This window comes from Lemur catta, chromosome 9 (genome assembly GCF_020740605.2).
Source record: "Lemur catta isolate mLemCat1 chromosome 9, mLemCat1.pri, whole genome shotgun sequence".
Lineage (NCBI taxonomy): Eukaryota > Metazoa > Chordata > Mammalia > Primates > Lemuridae > Lemur > Lemur catta.
The window spans coordinates 90137561-90150970 of NC_059136.1; the positions used below are offsets into that span (position 1 = coordinate 90137561).

At 45.7% G+C, this 13410-nt stretch overlaps 1 long non-coding RNA gene across 1 annotated transcript in view; it reads right to left on the reverse strand.

Annotated features, from left to right (window-relative positions):
* The window catches only part of LOC123644704, a 58698-nt gene that overhangs the window by 19288 nt on the left and 26000 nt on the right, over positions 1 to 13410 (reverse strand). The window contains exons 3-4 of the long non-coding RNA XR_006737229.1: positions 8474 to 8628; positions 6358 to 6478 (exon numbers count right to left, since the gene is read on the reverse strand). This is a non-coding gene — a long non-coding RNA (uncharacterized LOC123644704). The remainder of the gene's footprint in view (positions 1 to 6357; positions 6479 to 8473; positions 8629 to 13410) is intronic.

Here is a 13410-nt window from a genome sequence, read left to right on the forward strand (position 1 = left end):
TCACTCCTACTAGTTGTTTTGCCACCTCCTCCTTCTCTATTCCAAGGGCGTTCCAAGATCCATGGTACTCGGCACTCAGAGTCCAAAACTATCCAGGGAGCTTTTATGAAAGCTGATGACTGGGCCCATCCCAAGCCAATCAAGTCGTCCCCTCTGGGGCATGGCCTGGACATCAGCATTTCATCAAAGCCCCCAGCTGACCCCGACGTGCAGCCGCTGCCACAGATGTTTGCCCCTCTTCTCAGCCACACAAAATGAAACATCCCCTCTTTCAACCATAGTCAGATCCTTGGAGCATTTCTTAGTAAACGTGGTTGACCAAAACTAAGAACAAAGTGGTCAATGAGACTTAAGAGATAGTATTTGGAGCTGACATGTTTAATGCCCCTGTTTCCCCAAATCACACTGAAAAGATTGTAGAGTCATGCGAAGCAGGGAGAAAAGTCTATCACATCAATGCAAAATAAGAAAGAACACGATCAGTGGGCTAGAAATTTTGAGGAAGTCTTCATGATTTGGTGCCTGGGAGAACAGATCAGTCAAAATACTGACAACCACTTTTCAACTCGGACAAAGAAAGACCACGTGGGAATTAAGTGGGTGAAATTCCCCCACCAAAGATTTGGGAAGTTCTCAAATTTGAACTGGAAGAGAAAGGGACAGTGAGACAGTTGGTGGGCGGCAAAGGACAGCAGTCTGGCAGCCACACCAGGGCCTCACGACAGCACTGTTGGCCCCCGGGAGGGGCTGAGGGGAAGTGGACAAGGGCCCCCAGCAGCACCTCCCCACAGAGGCTTAAAAAAACTCTTTGAAAAAGTAGTGAAATCTTGAGGCAAAACTGCCTTCCACCCAACTTCTCCCGGCTGAATAGATCCCTAAGTGAGGAAAATAAAACTGCCAAATAAATAAAAACTTAAAATTTCCCCTTTGGGACTAAGAGAACAGGAACCAACACAATCGCTGACAAAACCATCTCAAGTCTCCAAACGGAATAGAGATCTCCTTCTGAAGGAAAAAGCAAATAAAAAAAGAATAAAAATCACAGAATGTGCTAAAAGATTGTACACAAAAAGAAAGAAAACATTTTGGAAGACTTGGAGCAAATATTTACCTATGAAATAAACTTATTCCAAAAGCAGGAGATAAGTTTACCACAATCTTTAATTTGGATTTTCAATATGTTGAAAGGACATCACAGAGAATAGCTATAAAGAGAAAACAATTGCTAAATATTCCTATCAAATGAAAATCATACTCACTAAAATTTTTTAAATCAACTTTAACCTGGGCAGTGTGGCAGATTAAATTTTCTAAAGATGGCAAATCTCTCAACCCACATGCTCATTTGCAATGTGACCTTTCTCTTCCACCAAGAGGAGTCTTTTTCTTCATATCCTTGAATCTGGGTGGAGCCCCGTGTCTTCTCTGACCAATAGAATATGCTGGAAGCAACACTGTGCGAGCTCTGGGCATAGCCCTCAACTGCCCGGGCACTGGCAGCTTTTGCTTCCTGCACTGGAAGTCAACAGCCATGTAAAAAGTGCGACCACACTGAGACCACCATGCTGAGAGGCCCAAGCCACACAGAGAGGCCCTAGAGGGTGAGACACCCGGGGGAGGTGTCAAGGAGCACCAGCCATGGGAGTGACAACACCAGCACAGAAGTAAACCCTCCATCCCAGCTGCACCAGCTGAGGCCATGTGATCAGACACACCATCCAGCCAAGCTTACCAAATTCCTGACCCTAAAAATCATGAGCAAATAAAAGAGCTGTTTCCAAGCCACAAAATTTTGGGGTAGTTTGTTATGCAGAAATAGATAACTGGCAGAGGCTGCCAACAGCAGTCTGGGGTGCCTTACAGAGAAACTGGGGCGTTTGGCGACCATACACTTGCTGAATGTTGGAACCTCAAGCTCTCTTCCCAGTTCAGCTTCCAGAATCTTGGCAGCCAGGATATTACCCTCCCAGAAACTGGAAGATTCTTTACTGGGAAGTCTGACCAGCTCTAGAGGAAAGGCCTAAAGTAACTTGCTTGGGTATGCCCCACAGCACCCCGCTGAGAAGCTTATTTTCAGCAAGACCCCACCCCCATAAAGATAAACATGTGAAACCACACATCTGAGGAAGCCTTTAAGTGAAAAAGAGAGACCAAATACACAGAAGGCGATTTGGAAGAAACTGAGACTACACATGGAAAAGAAAATTTAAAACCAAAACTATCATTATTGCCCTTAGGGACGAAGATATAGAAGATACTGCAGCCATAAAACAAGAACAGGATGCCATTAAAAAGGAAAAGTAGTCAAAGAACAAAAAAGTGTTGCTGGAAATTAAAAGTGATAGTATAAATGAATAACTCAGTAGAAGAGTTAGAAGATAAGTTGAGGAAAGTTTTTAGAAAGGAGAGCAAAAGACTGAGATGGAAAATAAAAAAGAAAATTAGAGGATCAGTACAGACCAACAGTTACCTGTTTCATCCAAATAATAAAGAGCTCCAAAAAGAGAGAACCAAGAAAATGGAGGGAGAAAATCCCCAATACAAATCATGAAGGAAATTTCCCAGGACTGAAGGGCATTACCCACACTGAGGCACATCATTATGAAAGTTCACAGCATTGGAAAGAAAAAGAAGATTCTGCAAGGAGCGAGAAAGGGAAAGGGGAGATTTTGAAAGAAAGGTCATATATAATACAAAGGATATGAAATTAAATGACTTATAACTTCTCAATAGCAACACAAGGAGCTAGAAGACAATGGTGCAATGCCTTCCAAATTCTGAAAAATTATTTCCATCTTAGACTCACCTACCCAGACAAACTATGCATCAAGGGCAGGTGTAGAATATTCAGACATACACAGCTGCAAAAAATTAACCTCTTCCACATTTTTTCTTAGGGAGCTACTGGAGAGTGTGTTTCATAAAACAAAGGAATCAACCAAGAAGGAGGAAGAAATAAGATCCAGAAAACAGGCTTCAACACAGTGGAGCAATAAAGGAATTCCCAGGACCTCAGCACAGGATCTCAGAATGACAGCAGCCCACCCCGAAGAGAGCTCATCAGAGGGCTCTGGGCAGGCTCTCCAGAAGATGAAGAGATAGAAGGGCTAATGGGAATGCATATCTCAAGAGGAGATCTATCTAGAACACTGGTATAGAATTGGGGTTGATAAATGCATGGAAAGCCAAATAAATAAACAAACAAAAATAATTTTAATCCAGAGCAGCCCCATCTAGCAGAAACATAGTGTGAGCCCTATGTGTCATTTTAAATGGTTTGTAATCACAGTTTTTAAAAAGAACCCAAACTCATTTTAATAATGCACTTGTCCCTTGATATCCTTGGGTCATTGGTTCCAGAACCCCATCAGATACCAAATTCTGAGGATGTTTAAGTTCCTAATATAAAATGGTGTAGTATTTGCATATAACCTATGCACACCCTCCTATACACTTTAAATCATCTCTAGATAACTTATAATACCTAATACAATGTAAATACTGTATAAATAATTGTTACACTGTATTTTTTATTTGTATTTTTTTTATTGTTGTGTTGTTATTTTTTTATTGGCAATTTTTTCTGAATATTTTTGAACCACGGTTGGTTGAATTCTTGGATACAGAACCATGGATATAGAAGGCCAAATATGTATCATATTTAACCCAATATACCCAAAATACTGTTTTAACATAAAATCAATATAAAAATTATTAGATATTTTATGTTCTTTTTTAATACTAAATCTTCAAGATCCAGTGTATATTTTGCATGTACAGCCCATTTTAATTTGCATACTAACATTTCTCAGCAATACTTGATTTCGACTGTATTTAGTTTTCATTAAATTTGCAGTTGAAAAAGTGATTCACATACCAAAGGTGTTCCAAATATACTTAAAAGTTTTCCAGGCTAGGGACGGTGGCTCACACCTGTAATCCTAGCACTTTGGGAGGCCTAGGTAGGAGGATCAGTTGAGGTCAGGATTTCAAGACCAGCCTGAGCAAGAGGGAGACCCATCTCTACAAAAAATAGAAAAATTAGCCAGATGTGGTGGCATGTTCCTGTAGTCCCAGCTACTCAGGAGACTGAGGCAGGAGGATCACTTAAGCCCCAGGAGTTCAAGGCTGCAGTGAGCTTTGATCACACCACTGCACTATAGCCTGGACAACAGAGTGAGACCCTGTCGCTAAACACAGACCAAAACAAAAGTTTTCCAAAAGCCATCAGTTTTTAAATTTAGATGTAAAAAAATTAAAATTAATAAAAATTAATTCCATCATTGTTCTAGACAGATTTCAAGAATGCAACAGTCACATGTGGCTAGTGGCTACTGTATTGGACATCACAGATCCAGAGAGACGAAAAAGTTATTTGGAAAAGGAAAAATAATCATAAGTACTGCGAGGCTCATACTCTGAATACCGATCTAACCAAAAGTATAATATAAACTACATTGGGAATGTAGGGGGTGGGAAATGTTCATTGCCAAGGGAGAAAAAGAAAGTTAAACGCCCTTCTTGCATGATAGACACTTTCATACAGTGACTCGAACAATCAAAAAGTAGCAATATCATCCCATTAAATAAAAATATATAAGTGCAAAAAGGATCTATCAATATAGCTCCAAGTGGCTGCCTCTGAGGAGGGAGAAATGGTGGGGAAGGGGGCTTGGGACTCCTGGTTTTCTCAACAAACTTCACAGTATTGGTTGACTCTTTTAAACTCTTGCACGTATGACTTTGATTTTTAAAAAGATCATTAAAAATGATCACTGGAAGATCCGTCCACGGGTATGTGGAGAATTTTCTACACAATATTGCCAATGTAGGCTTCTCAGTGTAAAATGTGTCCCCTTCCCATTGTCCTGTGGAAGGAGCAAGGAGGCAACCCAAGTACAAGAGGGAAAATAAAGTGGAAGGGATGCCACGGTGGCAGATGTGTCCTCCCGGCCAATCCCAAAGCCCACACCCTGAGGAGGGACAGGAGAGGCCTGAGAGAGGGTGTGCAAAACGGCTTCCCGAGGCCTCCTGGGGACAGGGAGCCAGAGGCGGGAACAGTCCCTGCAGACGGCAGGGTGAGCTTGCACTGGGGCCGCTTCACCCACGCTGCAAACCCGCCCCTTCTGCCCTCCGGCTGCTCCACTCCTGCAGCGGCAGCTTCCCTTCTCCTTGCTCCTCCCCGCCAACCCCACCCTCCTTCACGGCCCAGAGGAGCTGCTTTCTCCCTTGAATATTCCTTGACTACCCCTGTCCTCCTCAGCCACCTTTTTCGTTGTTGTTGTTTAAATCTCATGCAGCTCATGGGGTATGTCTTACACAGTTTGGGCGTCAATTATAAACTTTGGAATTGCATACTGTTATTTCACATGTAATTTCCAACCTGCATGGTAAGAACAAGGACAATACCATGTGCTCTTGTACCCCGCATCAGATCTAGCACAGGACCAAATCCACAGTACAGGTGTAAAGAGTAGTTGATGATTGGTTGTTGATGAGATTACATATGCATTTATGCATTTCTATAGTACCTCTTAGCACTGAAACCACATATTTATAGGTAGCTAGACGGGGGAGAGGGGTAGAGAAAGAAAGAGAATTTTTATACATAGGAATTCAAGTGCAAAACTGAGTTGTTTCTTCAGTTCATGGCACATTAATTATTCAAAATTGGGTAGTTCATACCCCCTCTCTTCTTTAATTTTACCTGAATTTTTTTCCCTCTAACCTTGATCCCCATGACCTGCCTCCTTCCTCTGTCCCCACCCAGTAGACGCCCATGTAATGTACTAGAAATTTGCCCTTGGAAATGTAAAGATATTGTTTATATGTGTATGCTCTTCTTAACATTATTAATAAGGTATCATGCTATAGACTTTGTCTATTTCTTACATTTTCATTCAAGAGTCTTTCTAAGGAACTGTGTTCAGCCACTGCTTCAGCTGCTACACGGCGTTCCACCATACACTTCCACCACATTTTGTCCATTCCCCAAATGATGAGGACCTATGTTGTCTCCAACTCCCGTGACCCAAAATACTACTGTGCTGAACAACTTGACACACATTTGTTGCCAGACGGACCTGTGCAAGAGTTTCTCTGGCGTACATTGGGAGCTGGGTCATGGCATATGCAAATATATCACTTTGAATTGTTCTCCAGGACGGCTCCACCCATCCCGCTTCTCCCAGCTGTGCCTGAGAATTCGCTGTGGTGTAATTCAGAAATAGCCGTGACAGAAACAGCTCTGGGGGCACAGCTGAGCGCCTCAGAAGATAAGTTCTGCAAGGATTCTCGTCACCTCTGTGAGGAGGAGAGGGCGAAAAGGTAGAGGCTGTTACCTGAGGGTCCATTTACCTGCACCCGTCACTTTACCGACGCAATCTCCCCATTCTGTGCTTCTGACTCTTGGCTCTGCTGGTCAGGGCACAGCTTGTCCAGACAGCTGTTTGCATTCATTCCTCCAAAGGTCCTCTGCCTTGGGAGAAGAAAGAAAGGGAAGAGAAATAAGCAGGGATTAATTAAGAATGTCTGAACCCATAGCTCTTAAACGGTAAACACAGACACACGCACAATTAACTAGAAGTAACCTGGGGAGGTTGACGTCTATTCCTCACCTACCGGGGACCTGACGCACCCGTTCGCCAGGTGCAGCTGAGTCGCTCACTCTGTCTCTGTCTTTTCCTGCCTGTGCCCTGGTGTTTCACCACCCAGGTCCCGCATGGGCCCAGCGGCATGGGGCTCTTCGGTTTACCCTCTTCCCGCCCTCCACCTGGGGATGCCTAACCTGGCACCTCTGAGTGCCCTCTCCAGTGTGCCCCGTGCCCTCCACGTGCCCACGCTTGGGCTTGGAGATCAGACACTGTGGGCCCCTTTCCCACTCCACCTCAGCTGCCCATCCCTGAGAGCCAGTGCTGGGAAGAACAGATCAGGCCGAGACAGGAAGACAGAGCACCTGAAAAGGAGCAGAGGGCCCTCCCCTGCCTCATCCCCCAGAGCCCCCATCCCCCTCTCCTTCCCTCCCCTGACTCCCACCATCTGGGATCCACCTCTGAACGGACAAACTCCTGCTTGGTTACATCTGGTTCAAGAGAAAGAAACAAGGAGTTTGGAGACCTAAACTAATAGGCAGCACTTGGCATGCACAATAGAAGCAGCTGCTGTTTATAGCCCTTTTTAAGGGTGGCCTCAAGCCGGACCTCACACTTCCCCTCCCTGTGGGGCATTGTTTTACACAGAGCATCTGGAACCTCACAATCTTGCAGCTCAAAAAAAAAAAAAAAAAAAAAATCCATGCATCCCATGAATCTATGAAACTATAACGAACTCTCTTCTTGGGAAAAGTTCCCAGACCTGCTCCTACTTACCTCTTACCGTGAGGCAGGTCCATACAGTTCCTAATTCCTCACTTTCTCTATCCATTAAGTGGGAATATAAAGGCCAGCTTGCCAGCCGTCCAGCAAGAATGCTGTCCCATGAAGCCTTTTTCTAAATAACAGCCTGCAAGGTTTGAAACACTTCCAATTTCTTAACTGGGAAAAAGACTCAGCATGAATTCAGGTTGTCAGTTCAAGACTAATACCACACTGCAGAAGAGGCGAGTAGCAAGGCCCATCCTGCTTGATATTGTTATCTGTGCGTCTTTTCTGACCCCAGGGTTTCTCTTCCCTGGTCTTGTACCCATAGAAACAAGCATGGAGTTGGCAGGCGGCAAGGAGGCTCCACATGCATCATCTGACTCCACCAGCGGCCTTCCAATACCAGCCCTGATTTCAGACGCCTGAGCTGGCTCCATTGGGCAAGGTGGCGCCTAATTACCTCCCTTCTGTTTTTTCCCTTCTCTCCTCTCTTGTCCTCTTCCCTCCCTACCCCCTCAGAGGACAGCCTTTCCAAGAAATAACACACGCGCACACCTGGCACGGTGAGATAGGGAAGCTCACCATGGATACCGGGCTACCATTCCCACTCCGGCTGCGGCTCCTGGGAATAAGTAACTATCTCTAGAATGCTACAAACTCCAGATGTGCACCGACTAGTGCCTTGAGACCCCGCTTCCCTGTCTCATTATGCCTATTTTTTTCCACAAGTTTCATATATGCATATTAAGCTTTCAGAAGGGGAAAAAATTGGAAATGGTAATCTTCCTTTTAATATGCTACCACATGCCAGCCCCGAACAGCTGTGCACACACAACACATTGGACTGGACATGAAATATAGCCCAGGACCATTTTTTAAGCATTCATTCCCAGGACTTACAAAACACATTTACTTGGAGGGAGGTCACACAGTCTTCCTTCTGCATAAAAAGGTGGCTTTGAAATAGGTACAGCCATCTGGAAACAGCCTCCTCTGCTATTGATATGTAAAATGCACATATTACACCATCTTGCTCAGGACCCTGCAGCAGGAGGCTGAGACACACAGGCTGTAATTGTTTAAATATACAGCCTCTGGGCCTCTGTCGTGCTTACCTTGCTCTGAAACGCCATTTGCCAGCAGCCTAGGTGACTCTGGGCAGGCTGGGAGGCGATTTGCTCACAGGGGCATTCATCTGTGTGCAGGACTGTCCTGGAGCCCAGATTTGGGGGAAATCATTTGGACACTCTCGACTGCTGCTCCGGGCTTGCTAATAAGAAAGAATATGTCAAATGCATGACTAAAAGTAGACAGCAAACACACCAGCGAAATAATGACCCCAGCTCTTTTGCTCATTACAGCCAAGCATTTGCCTCCTGCCTTCCTAAGACTTGAAGATCCCACTCTAACAACTGGTTTTGTCCTGAATTTAGAGAACAAGAGCAAGGGGCCCTGGATTGCTAATTGATCTCCATGTAGTCAGGGGGATGATGCTTTAAGTTTATTAACATTTGCTCAAGAAAATGAGCATCCTCCCCCTCAAGAGTCTTTTCATTACACAGACCTTAACACAAATAAATCCTTGACCTCTGGAGCTATTTGACTTTTGTGTTGTTTCTTCCATTTTTATTTCCCAGGTTTGCATTTTAATCTGTTTTATTTTTTAAGTATATACATATAAATGGTGTGTATAACCCAAATCAACTGCTTTAAAATTTTTTAAATGGTCAAAAGGTACAAAGTTTCATTTAGACAGGATGGATAAGTTCTGGAGATCTCTTGGACAGCATGGTGGTTAGAGTTCATAATACTGTACTGTATACTTGGAAATTGCTAAGGGGGCAGATCTTAAATGTTCTCAACACCCACACACATGCACACACACAAAATGATAACTATGTGAAACCATGGGTATGTTAATTAGCTTGACTGTGGTAATCATTTCACAATGTGTGCATGCATTATATATATCAAAACGTGACGTTGTACACCATAAATACATACAATTTTTAATTGTCAATTATGCCTCAATAAAGCTGGAAAAAAATTAACATCATTCCAAAAGAAATCCCAGAAAGAATATGGAGCTCTGGAGTAACTCAAAGGGTTAAGCTGTTAAATGCACAAACAGCAGAGCTCCTGTTACAGAGAGAGGGAGAGGGAGCGTGCAGGCCTGTTGGAAGGAGGAGAGCAGTGTAGGTCAGCCTGTCCTTTGCATTGTGAAGAGTTTGAAAGGGGCTAATAAACCCAGCAGCCTATGGCAAAGGTAATTTATTTTATATTCCTAGTCATCACATGCAATATTTTTTGGAGGGGGAGCGCAAATGTAATTCAAAGAAAGTGATAAACAATAAAAACAATAATGAAGCTTCCACCCCCATCGTGAGACCACGTGCCTTTCTCGCCCCTCTTGTCCTGCATTTCGCGGCCTGTTTGTACACCAGCATCTTGGAGGTGCCTACCTAAGAGGCTGCGGAGAAGGCAACTCTGCCTAGTCTGTGGTCAGTGGCCCTTCTGGAGGGGACATGAATTGCCTGAGATCAGCTACTTCCAGGTGCGGGCACACACATGTCTGCACAGGCCCCTCCCAGCCCCACCCCTGGAACATGGCACCACTTGGCTCCCAGTTGGCTCCCGGCCAGGAATAATTACTAAGTAAACACCGTCCCCTTGGTGGATTGGCTGAGCCCACATGGAAGACAGCTTCTCCCAGGCTCCAGCGAGAGGCTGGGCCGCTCTGCTCCCAGTGCATGCTTGCTACATTCTACGTGGATGAGGTCATTGGGCTGCAGATGAGGTAACAGTGCAGCCTGCCCAGGAGCTGGAAGAGGTTACCATATGACCAGTGGTGTAAACACAGTGAGGGCCCCATGGGGCTCACAGACAGCTGGGCTCTGCTGCTGGCTGCAGAGCAGTGGGAGCCGCAGAACTCTGGGAGCCTGTCTGCACTCTTAAAGGAGGCAAATCGATGCCTGGGCTCACGTCACAGGCACCCTGACATCGGTCCACCAGTCTCAGCTGAGAGCAACATCCCGCAGGAAGAGGGCTAGCCGGCCCTACGGAAGGTTTGCACGGGGGCATGGATGAATAAATAACACAGCCCCTTTAAAGAGGACCTTTCCAAGGCAGAGACACAGTGCACCGAGGCCCGCATGGCGCTCTGCAGGGGCAGCTCCAAACCACTCTGCACTCACCTGGTGGAAGTGGGTCCACCATGCGGACATGCAAACACATCTAATATTCTCTAAGTTAGAAACATGGCTGGGAAACCAGCATTCCACAGAAACAATAAAGAAATACACTTGTTAAGGATCTTCTAAACTGTAGAACAACAGATGCATTTCCAGACGCAGAGCTATCTTGCTCAGTGGTTCCAGGCTCCTGCATTTCTCAAGGTCAGAATGTTCTTTCCAGGGGCAAGTCCAATTAACTAAATTCTGCATCTACCTCATGCATCCCTCACTTATTTCTTTTCTACTGGGCCCTCCAAGGTACCAAGCACTGTATGAAACACTGGGAGGGCTGTGGGAAACAGGAGCTCACACGCTAGCGGGCAATCCAGGAATGCTTACTACAAAGGGGGTGCACGTCATGGAGGGACAACGTGGGAGCTACACAAGCAGAGGGCCTGGCAAGGCCACCCCGAGAGCCTCACTAAGCTGGGCCAGACAGTGAAAGTCACAATAAGAGTCACAGCAGTAGTGGAGAGGATAGCTGGCCATCATGGTGGCACGGGATGCTCAGTGCTGGGTGCTAAGGGCACATCACATGACTACCAACCCCCTGTGAGGCAAGTTCACTGTGACTCCCACTTTACAGATGCTCACAGAGCTTACGGGAAGTTAAGTAACTTGCCCAAGGAAGAGGTGGAACCAGAATTTGAACCAAGGAGGTGGGACACCAGAGCCTGCACTCTATAATCACTCTACCAGAAACACAGTCAAAGGACAGCAGAACAAGCCGACGCTCGTGGTAAGCGTGGGGCTTGTGCCCTGCCAGCAACACAGGCAGCTGTGCAGGGACACAGGGCAGAGAGACCCGGGCAAAAGACAGCTGATGATGGGAGAGTATCCTGGGAAGAGAAGAACAGCATCTGCATAGGCCTGTATGTGTGTGCAGGCATGTGTGCATACAAGACAGAGAGAGACAGAGACTTTGCAAGCCATACCTAAGATTTTGAACCTTCTCTTAGGGGCCATGGGAAGTCATTTGCTATGTTTCAAATGTGTCCCTCAAAATTCATGTGTTGGAAACTTAATCCCCAGTGTGACAGTGTTGGGTGGCAGGGCTTAACGGGAGGTGTTTGGGTCATGAACAGATTAACGCCATTGTAAAAAGGGCTCGTGGCAGTGGGTTCACTCTCTTGGGCTCTTGCCTTCACTTTCTGCCAGGGGATGACATAGCAAGAAGGCCCTCGCCAGACGCCGGCACTTAGACTTCCCAGGCCCCAGAACTGTGAGCCAATGAATTTCTGTTCACTATACATTACCCAGTGTCAGGTAATCTGTTATAGCAGCACAAAACAGACGAAGACGTCATTGAAGGTCATTGGGAGACGATCAGATCTGTCTGTTTGAAACATGGCTCTGGCTGCCATGTAGAAGATGGACTGGTGAGCAGTGACGGGCATGTTGCAACACCCAGCTGGGAGGAGCAGCACTGAGAAGGAGCAACAGCTACAGTACCCGTGTGAGGAGTCGAGCTCTACACCGGAGACAGAGTCAACAGGCCTCGGTCATGGATTGGACATGAGGGTAAGAGGAGAGAACGAAGGTGGAAGAGGGAGGGGGATGTTTTCCATGGCGCTGCAGGATGCTGGAGGAAGATCAGGTTTGAGCGTGCCCTGTAGGCATTTAGACATGCAGATCTGAAACTCAAGAACAAGATCTGGCCTGAACATAGAGATTTAGGAGTCACCAGTGTACACCGGGCAATATACACAGAGCATGACTGAGACGTCACTGACACCCATTCCTTTAACTTGTGTCCTCTTGATGCTTGTAGAAAGGCACAACTTCCCCACTGGAATACGAGCTACACGAGGACAAGCACATTTTTTCTCTTGTTCTCTACTTACTCCCTAGTACATGGCATATGGGATGTAGGAAATGTCCCATAAATATTGTGGAATAAAAGAACTAAAGGATAATTCTTTATAAAATAAGGTTATAAAAATGAGCTGGGCGCAGTGGCTCACGCCTGCAATCCCAGCACCTTGAGACGTCACAGTGGGAGGATCACTTGAGCCCAGGAGATGCAGGCTGCAGTGATCTATGATTGTGCCACTGCACACCAGCCTGGGAGATAGAGTGAGACCCCATCTCTAAATAAATAAATAAATAATACAAATGATACAGGCAGAGGGTTTTACAAATTATAAAGCAAGCCGGGCATGGTGGCTCGCGCCTGTAATCCTAGCACTCTGGGAGGCCGAGGCAGGTGGATCATTTGAGCTCAGGAGTTCGAGACCAACCTGAGCAAGAGCGAGACCTCATCTCTACTAAAAATAGAAAGAAATTATATGGACAACTAAAAATATATATGGAAAAAATTAGCCAGGCATGGTGGCGCATGCCTGTAGTCCCAGCTACTCGGGAGGCTGAGGCAGGAGGATCGCTTGAGCCCAGGAGTTTGAGGTTGCTGTGAGCTAGGCTGACGCCACGGCACTCACTCTAGCCCGGGCAACAGAGTGAGACTCTGTCTCAAAAAAAAAAAAAAATTATAAAGCATACCAAACAATGTAAAATTCAAATTCTCCCTCAAACCCTCACCACGCAGACCCACTACATGAGACGAGGAAATGATTACACCCAGAGCACACGGTCCTCCCAGCATCAGCCAGCTGTGTGCGCGCCTCCACAGCACTAAGGCTTAGAACGTGTACCTTCTGTCCTTAACTGTATTTGGGTCTTTCTTGCTTTGTTAAACATAGGTTGAATCTAAAACTTTACACTCGGAAACCACATCTATGATGCTACTGTTATTGCATAAACATTATCTACTGCAGCTCTGAAGAGTGCGATTGTTCTCATAGAAAAGTCAGTACGTAACA